We start from the raw sequence: 6,313 nt of genomic DNA on the forward strand, positions 1-6,313 counted from the left end.
GAACTACTGAGCCTCTAAAAAAATGGATGATACGTGGCATCAATGACCATACGCCTACACCACATTACAAATATTTTAAATAGCAAGGCAATGATTTTTTTTGTCAATATTTAAATGCAATGAAAATCATATTTTTTGCAACTGTACTTATGATTGTCAGCATTTCTTACAAAGTGAGAATGAATTCTGACTTTTGCTCTAACAGTCTTTTTTTTTTTTTTTTTTAAACAAGAAGGTTATTTAAACAACAAGACACTTGACTCAAAGGGAAAACTATTTAGGAATCTTTTTTTTTTAAGAGTAATTTACCCCTACTTAAAGACAGATTGCCTTACATGTAACAGCTACGTACAAAAAAGTTATAAAATCGTCTTTGGTTTTACAATGATAAATGAAAAACATTAAAATTTTCCAATTGAACAAGGCATGCAAGGATTTTTATGTTGTTCAGGTTTTTTTTTTTTTTTGTTTTTTGTTTTTTGTTAAAACAGTGAGAGCAAAATAACTTACTGGAATATAAAGATCAGAGCTGAATGAGCATGCCACTAATGGAGAAAGGAGATAATTTCACAGAACCAGCATTTTTCCCCATCCCATCTCCATTTGATGTCAATCAAAACATATCATTGGCCATTTAGTTTAAAAAATGCAATATTCTTGTGTACATACACCAGTTACTTTATGTACAATAAAGGAATGGGGAAGGGGGAAATGAAAGAACAGAGAAAACTATACTGTAGTGGTCAGGATGTGGTGGAACCAAATTGCAGTTTTCTAATTAAGAATGTATTCTTGGTCTATAGGAGCAGAGTTCTGAAGTAAAGTAGCAGGTTCCCTTTTTAGTAGACCCCTCCTGTCTGCTGCTGGAACACATCAATTGTATCTTCATCCTCCATTTCCAACTGTGCAGATGTGTCTGTTTCATTAATTGGCTGCCCATCAAATCGGAATCTGATCTGCCTCATCGACAAACCCTGTCGTTCACAATAGGCTTTCATTAGTTCACTAAGTGGTGTCTGCCTCTTAATCTTAAACTGCACCGCAGACCATCCTGCCCCGCCACCTTCAAGTTAATATGATCCTTGTTCTCAGTCTTGACTCCTTCCTTGGGCTTTTCGTCGGCCGTGGCGAGCGTCGGAGTCTCCTCAGCTGCCACTTCACAAAAGAGGTACCAGGTCCACACCCAACGAGCACACAAGCAGCTCCCTGCTCTAACATTCTTGATATGAAATGAATATTAACACAGACATTATTACCTTATGTACCTATATGACTGCATGACCCATGTGATCCTACAACTTGTACAATCAGACAAATGAGAAATTACACTCCACGTACGTATGTATGATTTATCAATGCATAAATGCCTTCTACCGTCAGGTACAAGTAAATAGAACAAATAAAAAAGTGTTCTAAAAGGTAGCTGCTTCCTGTGTCCAGCTCTAAGTTTTACCTTGTTGACCTCTTGGTCCTCAGTGGGCCCCCTAAATCTGTGGATTAATGTATTTGAACAATTTGGGGAAATTCTTGTCACTTTCTTTTAAAACATTTTTTAAACCTACATTTTTAGAGCAGTTTTAGGTTCACAGCCAAAGTGAGTTAAATGAAAAGAAATAAAAACTAAGCGGAGCATAAGGGACTTCCTACGTGACCCACGCCACCCCTGTTCCAGAACACATGGCGCCCCCAGCAGGACCCCGGGGCACTGGTCCCCACGGATGAGCTGACCAACCCGTGGTCACTGGAGTCCCTGGCTCGAGGGAGCTGCCAGGAGCCTGTGCGTGTGTGTGGTGACGCGTGTCCCCAACGCAGCACCTCCTTCCCCCTCAGGCCACCACTGGCCTTTCTGGGGCTCCACGGCTTTTCCAGCCCAGATGGTGGCATGTGGGTGGCACAGTCTGTGGCCTCTCAGGCTGGCTTCTGCCACCTGAGGCTCCTCCATGACTTTCCTGGCTTGTGGACAGGCTCACTGCCTGTGGCACTGAATGGTCTTCCGTGGTCTTCAGGGACCAGTTCATTTGGCCACCACCGTGGAGGGCGGAGGGTGCTCCGGAGTCGTGGTTCCTATGAAGGTGGGGCACCCTGTGTCCACTGCTGAAGGGACTGTTTCAGGGGATTCGAGTACATGGTGAGCGTCCCTGCTGAGTGGCGTCGAGAAACGATGGTGAGCCTTGTAGGAGACACTCAGCTCTCCCTGTGCCACGAGTTCTGAGCCCAGCCTCCAGGGCAGCTGCTGCTGTCCACACCCTGCCAGCCCTGGGGTGGCCCTGCTCCGGGTTCTCTCATTCTAATTTGTGACTCCCGTGACGTTTTTGCCTGATGGTTTGCTGTTCACATGTGTCACCTTGTGAGGCTTCTGTTTGGGTTTTGTGCTCACTTTTAGATCTTCGTGTTGCTGTTTTACTGCAGAGTTTAAGAACCCTGGACACCACACACAGCCCTTGACCAGGTCTACCTTTTGCAAACTCTTTCTCCCAGTCTGGGGCTGGCCTTGCCAGTTCTCTCTAACCATGTCCAGCCTCTCGATGATTCCTTTCAGGATTGCGTCTTTGGTGTTGTATCCTAAAAGCCATCGCCACACCCAAGGTTACCTGGAGTTTCTCCTAAGAGTTCCCTATTCTGCTGGTTTGGGCGGAGGGGAACGCCCTGTCCGGGGATTGTGTGACGTGGTTTGCTCACGGGCCCCCATCCTTTTGGTTTCCCGTCGGGGTCTGCCCTTCATTAGTGCACTCCGGCTGCGTTAGGCGACTTCCCCGTACGTCTTGGAGCCAGGGAATGTCAGTCTTCCAAATGCTCTGCAAACCTGAAGCATCTGCTCTGGGTCTTCTGCCTCTTCTTGTGCCCGTCAGGGCCAGACCACCCACACCCTGCAGCAAGTCTCTGGGATTCTGCTGGGATGCCAAGCGGTCTTCAGGTCCAGTTGGGAAGAACTCCCCGGGCCTGCCATCTTTAGTCCTGGTTCCTGTCTTCCGTCGGAGTCTCAGTTTCCCTTACGTAGCTCTCGTACATACTTCATTGGCTTTATATGTAAGCATTTCATTTTTGGATTGCTATAGCCAAGGGTTTTATGTTTTCAATTCTGAATCCACTTGTTCGTGACTGTCGCCGAGGGAAGCGCTGACCTTGGTGCCTTTGCCTGGCGCTGCAACCCTGCAGAGTCCGGGTAGCTCCCGTAGAGGTTTGGAGGGTCTTTCCTATTTCCACACAGACCAGCATCTCATCTGCACAGTCAGCTTCATGTCTTCCTTCTCAGTCTTCAGACGTTGTATTTCCTGTCTTGTCCCGTAGTCAGGGCTTCCAGGCGAGGTGAGAACGGTGGACGGGGACCCCTGACCTTGTTCTCACCTTAACAGGAAATCTGGGTTTCTTCGGGCAGGCGCGACATCAGCCGTGGGCTTCCCGTGGATGTTCTCTGTCAGGTTGAGGCAGTTCTCTGTCTCCAGTTTACTGAGAGGTTTTATTCCGAGCTGGTGATTTTTCAAATGTCTTTCTGCATCTGCTGATGCGACCCTGTCATGCTACTTTTCGCCTGTTGATGTGATGGATGACATTAATGGGTTTTTGGTGTTGAACCAGACTTGTGTACCTGGGATAAAGCCGTTTGGTGTGCTGTGTGATTCTTTTTTGCATCGTTGGGTTTGACTCGTGCGCACCCCACAGAGCTCTCTGCCTCTGTTCATGAGCGCGGTGGGCTGTGGGTCTTTTCCTGCAATGCTTCCGCCTGGCTTTGATGTTGGGGCGATGCTGACCTCATGGAACGTGTTAGAAAGCACCTCTTTAGCTTCTGCTCTGACATTGTAGGGAATTGGAATAGCTTCTTCTTTAGATTCTGGGGAGAACTTATCAGCCAGCCCATCTGGGCCTGTGGCTTTCTGTTTAGAAATGTCACTAATTACTGGTTCCCCTTATCTGGTAGCTGTGGGCCTGCTCACACGGTCTGCTTCTTTGTGAGTTTTGGCAGATCCTGCCTTTCAGGGAAGCGTTGTACGTCAGCGAGGCCCACAAACATGCGGACAGAGCTGTTGGCAACCACCACTTCCCACGCTTCGGCGTCCAGGCCTCTGAGTGACGGCCTCTTTCCGACACTGGAATTTGAATCCTTCCCTTCTCTGGCTCGTGTCTGATTCCGATGCCATTGCTTCTGCCTTGGTTTTAATGGCGTCTCCGCTGCTGCGTGTCTGGATCGGGTTTGTCCTTTGGTACCTTCCCGAGGAGCAAACCGCGGTTGCTGTAGGTCTGACTCCTCTCCTGGTTCCTCAGTGCCGGGCCCGCACCCCACAGCTCTGCCGGCTCTGCAGCCCACCAGTTTTGAATTTCCACTTAATTCACAGTATCTTAAAACCCCTCCTGAGATTTCTTTTCCAACCCTGTGCTATTTAGGACTGCGTTGCTCAGTCCGCATGTCCGTGGATCTCCCGGTTGAGTTCTGTCACGGACGGCCACCTAACTTCACTGTGGTCTGAAGGCGGGCACCGGTGACTTCCATTCCTCTGAATCTGTAGCTGGTTGTGACGTGAGCGCGGCCTGCCGGGTGGTGTTCCTAGGGAGTGTGTTCTGCTGGGGAGACCCCTGTTGGGTGCAGAGCCGCTCCTCTGCCTTCTGGCCTGTGCACTCCTGGTGTGGGCTGTGGGCTCCCCGGCTACAGCGGTGGACTCCTCTGTCTCTCTCTGCTGTCCTGTCAGTGTGGCCACCTATGCTCTGCTCCATTGTTGGCTCTCAGTGTTCGGAGTCGCCGCCTTCCTGGACGGCCATGCCTTGGCCTTGTGTGACGCTCTCTTCTTGCCTGGCGACTCTCGGCTCTGAGGTCCACCCCGCCGAGCAGCACCTGGTTAGTCCGCTGTCCCCTGATGGGCGACAGCGTGGTGTGTCTGCCCCACCCTTCCTTTCCATCTACATCGCATGCGCGTGGGCTTCAGGTGGTGTACCTTCGTCTCCCTGAAAGCGCCTCGTGCGTGAGTTGAGCATCTTGACCTGGGACATCTGAAAGCATCGGCCTGGCCAAGATTGTTCTGCGCTTCTGGTTTATTTTAAAATAATGAAGAAGCACTTGTCACAATAACAAAACTTACGTGTTTACGTTAAACGTAATCTTGATACAAAAAGTATCTTCCAAAATTAAAACATCACGTTGCCGTCCATTGATGGCTGGTCACGAGGCGCACGCTGGGGGCTCTCACCGACTTCCTTGCCAGGCATGGTGGGGTCAGCTCAGGGGCAGAGTCCAACAGTGGACATTGTTCCTGCGACATGCAGCTGGGCTGTGAACCGGAGGGGTCTGGCCCACCTCCAAGTCCCCCTGACGCTGGCGAGCGGCAGGACCCTGGTGCTCTGGTCCCCTTGGGACGCCTCACAGGTAATGCGAGGGGAAAACAGGCATTTTCCTGCCCCTGAGCCGGTCAGTCCCAGGCCATGTGCGCAGAACCCCTCGGCCCTCCGCAGTGCCCATGTGGACCCTCGCATCCCCTCGGGCATCTGTGTCCCCATGGCACTGCAGGGGAACTGTCCCAGTGTGTGGGGGCAGAACCGAGACCCCAAGCCAACCCTGACCCGCAGTGAGGAGGGAGGGGCGTGGGTGGCTGCGGCAGGCAGTGTCTGCCTGGGCTCCCCGGGGCGGCCCTCCCTGGGTGGTGGTGACCCCGTCCCACCAGAGCCTGGCTGGGGATGCGTGCCCTGGCTCCGGGGAGCGGATCCGCCCTTCCTGCTCTCCTGGGTCCCCCACCTCCTGCTCTGTGGGCAGGGGCACTGGTGTGTCTGCTGCTACCACCAGCAGGAGCCCTGCCTGCCCCCGGGCGGGGTCCTGGCTTCCTGCCACACTCCCCAAGCCCACACGGCAATGCTAATTCCTTAATAAAAGAGCATGTTTATGAACTCTGACAGCATCGGGGGGACTTTTAAATGCTGAACATTAGGCCTTTCATGGGGAATAGCTAATGACAGGCAGGCTCAGCGGAACAGAGATCTCATCTAATATCAGTTTCAGGAAAGTCAATTGCGGGGTTATTTCTGCAGATTAAATTAACTTTATTTGGAGGTCACCTCCTGCAGCTAGATTGAGAGAGACAGATACACAACAGCAAATGCTATCAGCGAGACATAATCCCACTCCACAAACAAGGCTACCGTGTCTCCCCACACTTTACAAGAGAAGGCTTTTATCCACCCTCCCCAGGCTCCACTCGCAGGCTGAAGGACAGAAGCATGGACCAGCTAAAAGGAACGTGCTCAGCCACGCCAAGCACTTCTCCTTGGGATTGCTCAGAACGTTCAAGAGCCCTGTGCCTCTGCTCCAGCCCACGTCCCCCGAGGTGCACAG

The 6,313-nt window shown here is 51.2% G+C and overlaps 1 pseudogene; it reads right to left on the reverse strand.

Annotated features, from left to right (window-relative positions):
- Window positions 1-748: 748 nt before the first annotated feature.
- Window positions 749-4,965, reverse strand: LOC124982990 (small ubiquitin-related modifier 2-like; annotated as a pseudogene).
- Between the last annotated feature and the right edge of the window lie 1,348 nt (window positions 4,966-6,313).

The sequence above is a fragment of the Sciurus carolinensis genome, chromosome 4 (assembly GCF_902686445.1).
Source record: "Sciurus carolinensis chromosome 4, mSciCar1.2, whole genome shotgun sequence".
Lineage (NCBI taxonomy): Eukaryota > Metazoa > Chordata > Mammalia > Rodentia > Sciuridae > Sciurus > Sciurus carolinensis.